Genomic DNA, 12,020 nt, shown 5'->3' with positions numbered 1-12,020 from the left:
ATGCAAAGGAAGAAAACCAAACCTAGAGCATTTGAGGGTTTGGGGTTGTCTTGCTTACTATCGCGTACCTGATCCAAAGACACTCAAACTGGGAGAACGAGCTTTCAAGAGTGTGTTCATTGGATATGCTTCGCATAGTAAATCTTACCGATTGTTGGATGACGAATCAGGTATAGTTGTAGAATCCAGAGATGTGGAATTCTTTGAGAACAAGTTTTCTAGAGATGATGAAAACTCAAATGGCACCACAACTTCTAGTACTTCTGAGAAAAGGGTTCAACCCTCACCAATAGTTGAAGAACCAAGGAAAAGTACTAGAGTTAGAAAAGAGAAAAGTTATGGAGATGATTTCTTTTCTTACCTGGTTGAAGGAACTCAAAAGAAAGTGACGAGAGAGGTCATTTTTGCTGTAAATTTGGATGATGATCCTAAAACTTTCAACGAGGCAATGTCATCAAGAGATGCTCCTTTGTGGAAGGAGGCAGTCAATGATGAAATGGATTCCATTATGGGAAATGGAACTTGGGAGTTAGCTGATCTACCCAAGGGAAAGAAACCTATTGGATCCAAATGGATTTTCAAAAGGAAGTATCATCCAGATGGATCCATCTCTGCCTATAAAGCAAGATTAGTCGCTAAAGGGTATAGGCAGAGAGAAGGGGTCGACTATTTTGATACCTATGCACCTGTGGCTAGAATAGGTTCTATTAGAACTCTAATAGCGGTGTCAGCTTTGAAAGGGTTGTACATCCATCAAATGGATGTAAAGACAGCATTTCTAAATGGGTATCTAAATGAGGAGATTTATTTGGAGCAACCAGAAGGGTTTGTGATGCCTGGACAAGAGAACAAAGTGTGTAGACTTATTAAATCTCTGTATGGTTTGAAGCAAGCTCCTAAACAGTGGCATGAGAGATTTGACACCACTGTGACTGCTTTCGGGTTTCGACACAACAGTGCTGACAGATGTATTTATACTAAATGCGAACCCGGTTATACAGTCGTGATTTGTCTTTATGTTGATGATATGTTGATCATTAGCACTCACCTTGAAGGTATTTCTGAAACAAAGAAATATTTGTCCTTGAACTTTAAGATGAAAGATCTAGGAGAAGTTGATACCATTCTTGGGATCAAGGTGAAGAGAACTGGAAGTCAGATTTCTCTTAGTCAATCTCATTACATAGAGAAAATTCTGACTAAGTTTCAACACTTAAATATTAAAGAGTTTAATACTCCGTTTGATCCAAGTGTGAAACTTAATGTGAACTCTGGAAGAGCAGTGGCTCAACTGGAGTATGCGAGTGCTATTGGAAGTATGATGTATGCAACGCATTGCACTCGTCTTGATATTGCTTTTGCTGTAAGCAAACTGAGTCAGTATACTGTTAATCCAGGGACAGAACACTGGAAGGCAGTGGGTAGAGTACTTGGATACCTGAAAAGGACCAGTAACTTAGAACTGACATACACGTCTTCTTCCAGAATACTTGAAGGTTATTCTGATGCAAGCTGGATTGATCGCACAAATGATTCAAAATCTACAAGTGGGTGGATTTTCACTCTAGCAGGAGGAGCAATTTCTTGGGCGAGCAAGAAACAGACGTGTATTGCCCACTCAACTATGGAAGCTGAGCTCATAGCGCTGGCTGCGGCTGGTAAGGAAGCAGAGTGGATTAGAGATCTACTTACTGACATCCGTCTGTGGGATGTTCCAATGCCGTGTATTCCCATGTATTGTGATAGTGAGGCCACACTATCTAAAGTGTACAACGCAGTGTATAATGGGGGATCAAGACACATAGGTCTTCGGCACAATTATGTGAGACAACTGCTTGAAAGTGGTACCATCAAGGTTGTCTATGTCAAGACAAGTAAGAACTTGGCAGATCCATTTACTAAACCTCTGACGAGAGATTTGGTTGTGAATACCGCGAGAGACATGGGTCTAAAACCACAATAGAATCGTTAGTGATGGAAACCCAACTTGAACTTAGTGCTCCTATTTCTCAAGTTTAATGGGTAACAACGAAGTCACTTAACGATAGAAGGTACTATCAAATTTGATAGATCCATGTGAGGTATGATAGTACGTCGTTGCCGAGAACAAGGGTGAGCTTATGCTCTTAACAAAGTATTGGAGGCATCCAAGCAACGTGGATGATGTAAAACTTTGCCTATATGATCTAGGGGTGGTGCCGCCTCGAGTGAAGATTAGTGGTTTATCTTCTAAAGGGTCATGAAAAGGATTTATAGCGCACGGCCATATTCGCGCTCAGTGAGAACGCAAAGTCAACTGATGATGTGTGGGGGTAAACCGAAGGGGGCTATCAGGTTAATGGTTTAATTCCATAGGACACCATCTAATCTGTCTCTTCTTGTTTATCAACATAAACTAACATAAACTGGGTTTAATCTTCGTGACACCTAGTGACATCATTAGTCTAAGTGAACGGAAACATTCCAACTTGGTGGGGGATTGTTGGAAATATTATAGACAATATTAAAGAGGAACATACAAGTTGGTATGTTTCCTCCATCCCACATTGGTGGAGTGATTGAAGTTTGAGTGGTTTATAAGGGATTACCCCTTATGGGCCTCCAAAGTGTTAAATGGGTTGAGTAGTGGATGAAGCCCACACGCGCGCCGAGCCGAGCCGAGCCGCGAGCTCGCGAATGGTCGCGTTTGAGGCGCACTTTGCACTTTGCACTTTGCACTTTGCACTTTGCACTTTGCACTTTGCACTTTGCACTTCGCACGTACGCATCGTCGCGAGGAGCTGAGGAGCTTTTATTTTTAGCTAAGGTCTGGTCAGGTGGGTCAGATTTGTGGATTGAATGAGATAGAGAGATAGAGATTAATTCGAAACAGTGGGGGTTATCCCATACTGATTCGAATTCGTGTGGGATAACTATCCAGCAACCAAATTCGAATAGGATATACATCCAGAAAACGAATTCGTATGGGATTAAAACTCCCTATTTTTCTCATTCTCAGGTATAATCCATACCTATAAATAAAGGCTTCCGGCTACCCATTTACACATCCAAAAATTCGCAGCTCTCTCTCTCTCTCTACTTGTGTGATTCGGTTTTCGTTCCAGCTTCTGCGTTTTCTGGTTTCCATTGCTGTTGGAATACCAGATCAGTTCTGCATTAAATCCTGGGAGTTTACGCTGCAGCTCACAGCAATACGAGCGCGTAAAATCCTTTAAGGACAGGAATCATCCGTGCAGTTCAAGTTTCTCGTTTAAGGATCTTCGATCTCAATCGCCAGGTTGGTTTTAATTTACGTGTTCTTTAAATTCGTCCGACAACGGGACAGTCTCCTTCTACCTTTCTTTAATCAGTTTGCTCAAATTGGAACAAACTGGTTTGGCTGATAACTCGGTAATTAATAAATTAATTGTTTGATTAAATTATTTTTCAACATATACAATATCAAAGTAAATGAAATATACACTGACTCACTTGCTTCATATACTTACACGCATAAATTTGTTACAATAAAACTGTACACCATGATATACGAGTTTTACCTGAGCATTTGACATGACTTAACAATTTCAAGACTTCACTATCTTGGCTTTAGATCATTCAAACCTTCCAAGTTCAAGGACATGTATCCACTTTGTCTAGTTTTTTCTGTTTGCACACAATGTTTGAGATCCATCGCCACATCATTCATGGTTGGCCTTTCGACGGACGTGAGGCAAACACAAGCAATTGCAGTTTCTACTCCCTTCCATGCAGTATTGATGTCAAAATGGCCCTCTAGTCTTGAATCAATTATAGCTTCAACATTTCCTTCTTCAACTAGTGACTGAACCCAGTTAACTATGTTTACGCCCTCTGTTATTGCTCTTCGGCCTGTAATCAACTCCAAGAGTAGTACCCCAAAGCTATACACATCACTTTTCTCCGTCAACCTGCCAGTTGAGTGATACCTGCATTTTATGTTTCAACGAGAAGTTGTAAGCTCCTAATACAAACTTACTTGGAACATATTAATTATTACATGTTATTCATTAACTATTCCAAGGAATTTCTCAGTCAGTAAACTTAAAAAGTGGGAAAACGTTAAAGAGAAAAACTCACTCAGGGTCAAGGTACCCTATAGTACCCGCAACTTTTACTGATGATGCATGACTAGCATCTTCAGTAGGATAAGCCCTGGACAACCCAAAATCAGCTAGTTTTGCCTGGAAACCTTCATTCATCTCTGTGAACTATTGGTGGCCTGCATCCGTGATGCATGTACGCTAGCCCTGTAATACAGAGCAATGAATGCTAAACTTGTTAAAGATGTTGATGCTAAAAACAACCAATCAGTACAAGCCAGTATGAAGTAACCTAATTACTAACCATCTGCTGCATCACATCCAATTTGTAACCTTCTTTCCCAGCTCAAGACATTTGGACGCCCATCTGAGCAATCAAATTAAATGTAAAGCATTCAGCTTAAGACACATGACATTAGAATCTTGACAAGAGGACATGTGATCCTTTTAAACGAATATATATGTGGCTAACACATGACATTAACTACACCCACTTACCAAATAGATGCTCTCCTAAGTTCCCATTAGCCATGAAATCATAGATGATTCCCTTGTGGTTGTTGTCATCACAGTACCCAACAAGTGAAGTTATGTTTGTATGACGAACTTCCATGAGAAGCTTGACCTGTAGACGAAAATTGCTTAACTTTTAAATTTGAACAAGTCATCTTGTTGCAAAAAAAGTAGATTAGTCGGGGGGGGGGGGGTTGTAGAGACTCTCTATCTCTTGGGATCGAGGAAAGGTCTACCCTCATCCCATCCTCCCCAGATCCTACAAATAGCTTGCTATTAGTGGGATAATGATGGGTACGTTTGTTCATTTTGCAGGTTATTGTTTAGGCATCCTTGCTCATTTAATTAGCTAGCTGAAATTGTAATCTATTCCAAAAGATAGTTTTATCTATTAATTACCTCGGCTTGAAATTCCTTGTAACCTTGAGATGATGATTCGGAAAGCATCTTCACAGCAACTTGGTTATCCCCAACAGATCCTTGGAACACCCTTCCGAATCCTCCTCTTCCAATTTCTTTCTGGAAGTTGTTAGTAATACTCAACACCTCAGAATATGTAAACTGTTGTTTTCTGGGTGTTAAAACCTCCTCACTTTTGATCAAAGCTGCATTCATTTATTCACATTTAACAACTACTTCTCCGTTTAACATGTTTCATAGATATATATCCCTTAGATGATATGATTACAAGGTTAAGAATACTGCAAACCTTTCTTTCTCGGTTGTTTCATTATGAATACAATGATGGACAATACCACGATGCATGCAATAATTGGTGCTAAAATAACAGCTATTATACGCGTCGAAGAACTTTTATCTTCACCACTGCTTTCTTCAATACTGCTTATGTAAAAGAAATGTTAGAATAAGTGTTGATTTGCTTTTGCTTTTTGTTCTCAAGTATCAAACCTCAATCATAACCCGTTCTTTGATTTTGCTAGAAGTTCTGCTGGAATCGGTCGTGTGAAGTTGTTTCCCATTAAGTTTCTACAAGGAACACCGTATAAGATTAGTATGCATCATGTAAAAGCTTTTGATCCTATACTAGCTGACAACCTGTTGACTTACAGAAACGTCAAGCTGTCTAGTTCTGCAAGAAACTTGGGCACATTTCCTGTCAAGTTATTGTTGGACAAGTCTCTGAAATAGAAACAAAAAGAAATATGCAGATTGTACAACAGTTTCATATGTTAAAAAATCATATAAAAGAACTTACAATGAATCTAGCATAGTCAGATTAGCCAAGGCAGTAGCTATCTCTCCGCTCAATCCCCTAGAAGACAGGTTCCTGCATACATTAAACTTACTCAGTGATTTAAAAGTGGAAAAGTATTATTTAGTAGTGGTTGTGAAACGGAATACATACAGGGATCTGATTCTAGCAGCCCTCGGAGCATTATAGTTGCAGTAAAGACCAACCCAAGCATATTGCTGTGGAACACATGGATCTCCTTGCCAGTTTAAGTTTGTTAACCCGTAAGTTGACTTGATACCCCACATTACAGCAGCTAATTTTAACAACAAAGGTAAGACCATGATAATAGCATCAGTTCTCATTATAGTGTTTAAAGGTAAAATATTGGAATAGACGGAAATATATGTTACTAATAGAGAATGTATGTATCTACCATCTTGGTCATCTGTTTGGTTTTGCAGGAGCTGCTTCAAAGTATAAACCTCTATTGCATTTAAGATGGGAGGGAGGGTTGAGTTTAAGGTTTGTCTTAGTATAAGCTCATAGGTTGGCGAGTTGGAAGATAACATGATTGTGGTAATGCTAGTTGATGGAGAAAATGTGCCAATAAAGATTCCATTATTATATATGTTAAATTCCCTCTTCTGATTGCTTTCTAGTATTTCGACTTCAGCAAGGTGAACGTAGATGATATACTCATCGATGGACGTAGCATTCCACCTATAGTATAACTCTGTAGAATTAATTGGTGTAATGGCAGTGCTCATGACCTTTAATGGTACTTGTTCTTCACTAAAAGATTTTAAAGAAACTGCATCAGAAGCCTGTACTGCTCTAACTCTAACAACGTTAGGTAGACCCCATATTCTATCATACTTGTCATCATCGTACCTGTTTCACTAAAAAATGATTAATAGTGAAACTAATGCGGAAACGGAATCAATCAAACGGCTCAAAAACTATGTGATTAAAATTTCATAAACTTTACTTGAACCGAATTGTTCAACGAAACCTCAAAGGTGTTGTTTACAATAATCAATGATTAAAAACTAACCATAAACATTCACCAAGAACTACATTTATCCTAGACCCTAACAACCTTAAAATAAAACAGATAAATATTCTTTTAAAATTCAAATTAGGAGATAATTTGATCCTGTATCATACTAGACCCTAACAACCTTAAAATAAAACAGATAACAGCCTTAGCATCACAATTAGTATTGTCTTTATTTTTCACTTGTCCATCATATTTGTTACATACCAAACAAGAGAACTCAACCCAAAAGACTAGTCTGATGGGTGAGAGAGCTCATTGGTATATAAACTACACATCAGTTGCCCATACAACCAATGTGGGTATTAGTCCATAACAATCTTGCACAGTAATTCTGCTAAGAACCTTCCGCACAAACGAACATTCTTCCTCGTCGGGTTTAACACCCTCTTCATCGAACATGAGTTTGTCTTCTGAAAAACACTCTTGATAGATCGGTTCGTAGAACAGAAGGTTGAAGTGGTCAAAAGGATGCTCCTCTTTCTCATTCACATCGTCACTTACATGCATCCAGGTTCGGTTTTCTTTAACACGCCTCTCCCGTTCTTACTCAAGATCCCAGATTTGTTGGTGGAGCCATTTGATCTCTTGTTGTATTTCAAGGTCTCGAATTCATTGTCGGAGCTGTTTGATCTTTAGATCCCGTGGGTTGGGATAGACCCTAGCATTGCCTTGGTCAGTGGTACTACGAGTAAGGTGTCAATCTTCCTCACGAGCGGCCATTTGATAACCAATAGCTCTTATACCAAATGATGCGGAAACGGATGTTCGCCCAACACGAGATATTTGGGGGACAAACCCGTGTATTCAATCAAACAAACTTATGAACTTACAAAGAAAATGAACAAATAAAAATAATAACCTAGAACCCTATTTATACTAGATTATGAACTTACAAAGAAAATGAACAAATAAAAATAATAACCTAGAATCCTATTTATACTAAATAACTATACTAATCCTTCTCAAAGAAAATCTAATTTTTTAACTTCAATAATTATAGTCACAATCCTTTATTTGTAAAACTAATTACACTCTACATCCTTTAGCACTAACTAGGTTATAATTTTCAGTATGACATGTACCTTGCACATGAGGGTAGGTTGGTAATTTTACTAGTATAAAGGACGAAAAGTGTAATTTACCCTTAAACAAATAAACAACCCTCAATCTCTCTCTCTCTCTCTCTCTCTCTCTCTCTCTCTCTCTCTCTCTCTCTCTCTCTCTCTCTCTCTCTCTCTCTCTCTCTCTCTCTCTCTCTCTCTCTCTCTCTCTCTCTCTCTCTCTCTCTCTCTCTCTCTCTCTCTCTCTCTCCCTCTCCCCAATAGAGATACATTTTATATTATACTTGTTTACAATAACCAATAATAAACATTCACCAATAACAATATTTATACTCACTACAAGAATGGACCACCTTTAGCGGCGACAGCTGTCGCCGGTATTGGTGTATTTTGTCGCCAGTATTGACATACTACACAAATACATATATTTTCATAAATACATAGATTTTCATATACACTAATAAATAAATAATAAAACACTAATAAATAACTAATAAAACATAAAATAAACTTTTAGAATTCAAATTAGGAGATAATATGATCCTGCATCTGAAGCAGGGCTCGGACAAGGGACGTAGCTTTATTGGGACGTGGTGCCCTCACTCCACTGATTTTTCTCTCGTCGTGTTAGTTTTACTGGATTTTTTTAGTGTAAAAAATTGTATTTTTAAGAGTCTGCCCCTACTGATTTAAATTTTGAGACTCAGTTCCACTGAGTTTTCGTTCAAACTCCACCACTACTGTAGCAAGCAAGAGTTATATAATAATAATAATAATAATAATAATAATAATAATAATAATAATAATAATAATAATAATAATAATAATAATAATAATAATAATAATAATAATAATAATAATAATAATAATAATAATAATAATAATAATAATAATAATAATAATAATAATAATAATAATAATAATAATAATAATAATAATAATAATAATAATAATAATAATAATAATAATAATAATAATAATAATAATAATAATAATAATAATAATAATAATAATAATAATAATAATAATAATAAGTAATATATGAAACATAAAATGCTTAAACATAAAATGCTTACCTGACAGTTTCATTTGTTCCAAAGTTTTGGCGATAGTTGAGGATTAATGATGATGGTGATCGTTGTTTATACATGGTAATATCTAAAGGCCTTAGTTCTAGTGATGTAATGAAAGGATCTCCCCGAGCTGTGTTAACAAGGCAAACATGTATGTAATCTGAAGAGGTGAGGTGTAGCATCTCGTAGACGACATATATGGATGGGTCTGAAATATAAACCGTAGCCCAATAATCCGCTCCAATATGAAGATCAAATTGTGGGGGTTGACCTCTAGACTCACCATAAAAAAACATTGCCCTTATCAGATACCTATTGTTCTTCCCTTTCTGGGGTCTCAGAGTGTAGCAGTTTCGTTCATTCTGGGGAAAGCTTCTAAGAGTGTTGTACACACGTGTTCTATAGTTGCGAATGCGTGACAGGTCATAACTCTCACCACCTTCTATGAAGCCATCGTCTGAAACATAATTGATGCCTGTGCCGTTTTGTGTGTAGTTTGACTCGCTTCCACAATCTATGCTAATGAAACCTGCTACGAAAAAGCTAGGTTGAGAACATACGGCATTTGAAACACATGCAAATATATTATTTACATTCTTACGATACCTACCTGATTGATCATTTTGAGCATAAATCATACAAGCTACATGAAGAACCAGAATAGAGAAGATAACTCTCAACACTGTCATTTTCGCAGCTAACTTGTGAGCCTATGCTTCTCACCCCTCCCCCCAGCTAAATATAGCGACGTTTCACCTTGCCTGCTATTAGTCAAATATCAACATGTTTGTTTCTACAAAGTATTAAACTATATATGCCTTTGGTGTACTCTTTTTCTTTTCTTTAAAGAAAAACTCATGCACCCCTACAACTACTCCTAAAATACACCATTTGCCCGTAACAGGACTTGAATCCTAATCATTTTAGAAGAGGGCACAAATCAGTGGCGGTCTGGCGGAACTTGAAGAAAAATTCTGAGATATCCTAATTAAAAGCTTTTACCGACCCGTCCTAAGAAATCAAGAGCCCCTTAGCGGCTAGTAAAAATGGGCCCTTAAATTCTTCTTTTACCTAGGGTCATCCCTGAGAATTCGAGAACCCTTAGGGGGCCTATTCGATGGGTATATATATAATTACTGGGTAAAGCTATCATAAAAAGTCTCCTAATTAAGAAGTGTACAAAGACACAACTGATTGTAAAATATAATACAATGTCGTGTATAATATAATACAACGAGTCACAAAAAAAGACATGATGACGCAATTATAGAAAAGACACAATTCTAAATAAAAATACACAATAATATAAACATAAATTCTAAAATCTACAAGCTATAAATGCAAAGTGAAAATCTAAAATTTCTTATCATAGAGTTCGATAAACAACTCCACTACCACTTGAATGACTTATATGATTTTTCAATATTAAAAATTTTGGGCTTTAGAATGAATCGTGTCTAAGATCAATATCTTTAATTTCATATAATTGGAGTTTAAAAACTTTCTTATTTGTATATCTATAGAATCACATAGATAAAACATTCATCTTTACTTAATGTTTATATAATATCTTTTACATTTAAACAAAAAAATCTATTAAATCATATATTTCAAAGGAAGCAATGTTTTTTTCCTATATTATTTTCAGTTTTAACCTTTTGTTGTTAAAAGAAAAATCATCGGATAGTGAAAAAAAAACAAAACTAAAACTAAGTGTGACTTTTGACTTTTCCAGTTGCCTTTCCACTGTTATTCCGAGTCCCAACGCATTTTTATTATATTAAATAAAGATATTAATAAGTCTTCATCTCCTTCATTGTGAACTCCGCAAGTTTCCGTCATGGTAAATTTTCATTTCCATCTACCATAAAACTTCATTTCATTTTATCGTCACCTATATATTCAGGGGTATGCTAATATTTACTTAGGGTATCTTTAATGAATAAAACGGAGATTAAAAAGAGATATTGCACTACGCCAAGAAAAGAAAGTTGAGGGGTATTCCGGGCTACACCTCGTCAAGGTGAGTCGAGTTTGTGAATAACCATTTTATACCCGCGAAGTGTCGGCCGCGGGTCCTTGGAAACAGGTGGCCAAGGATGTGAAAGAAATTCAAGAGACTGGAATAGAGGTTGTGTTGGTGCATATTTGTGACAACAGCTTAGATTTGGTCTTTAAATATCTTATAATTAGTTAAACGATAAACGATTAGCGGGTTTAGCTTTATAATAATTAAATTAGAGAGTTTGGGCTAAACAAAACCCAATTAAGGTGATGGGGGATGAATTGGGCTTTGCCCATGTAGGAAACCCTAACCCAAGTAGCAACCTTGTGTTATATAAACAAGGCTTTGCATTAGGGTTTAGGTTAATCAGCAAAAACAGTTTTGAGAGGAATTTCGTGAGAGATACAAGTCTTGGACGAATTTTGTGTGGTTAGGGATCTTGATTGATTGTAATTCAGTTGATTGATAATCAATAAAGATCAGGTTTAATTGGAATTCCTGTTTCTACTCAATTCTGTGATATTGTGGTCTAGAGGATTCCGCACTCTAGATTGGATTGACAATTCTGTGACGACCCATACGAACCAGGGGACCTACAATTGGTATCAGAGCTTTAGGCTCTTGAAGAAGCTCGGTTCAGAATTGTGTCTGCAGATTTGGGTGGAAAAATTTCGAAATTTTGAAACCTGAAAATTAGGGTTTCGAAATTTTTTTTTAGTTCTGATAATTTTCTACGCTTTTGTTTGTGGTTGATCAGTTTGTTTGTTTGATTTTGTTGATTTGCAGGTTTTCGGGACAGTTTTTGGTTGAGTGTTTGAAGAATTTTGGCTGAAGGACTTGAAGATTCGAAGACTGTTCTTCGTGTTTCTCGATCAATTCTTCATATTTTTCGACAATATTGTGCTGATTAGGTTGTCTGATTTTGCAGGTTTGTGTTGGAGAGGAGATAAAATCTTCAGAATTTGGAACAGATTAAGTTTCCGAATTTACTGGACCAGCGAAATTAACAAACCAGCGAATTTGTGACTTAATAACTCGGTGACCGGCGAATT

The 12,020-nt window shown here is 36.8% G+C and overlaps 1 pseudogene; it reads right to left on the bottom strand.

Moving 5' to 3' along the window:
- Positions 1–3,441: 3,441 nt before the first annotated feature.
- Positions 3,442–9,652, bottom strand: LOC110875820 (annotated as a pseudogene).
- Between the last annotated feature and the right edge of the window lie 2,368 nt (positions 9,653–12,020).

Source organism: Helianthus annuus, chromosome 9 (assembly GCF_002127325.2).
Source record: "Helianthus annuus cultivar XRQ/B chromosome 9, HanXRQr2.0-SUNRISE, whole genome shotgun sequence".
In the NCBI taxonomy this organism is placed as follows: domain Eukaryota; kingdom Viridiplantae; phylum Streptophyta; class Magnoliopsida; order Asterales; family Asteraceae; genus Helianthus; species Helianthus annuus.
This window is presented reverse-complemented; position numbering and strand designations above follow the sequence as displayed.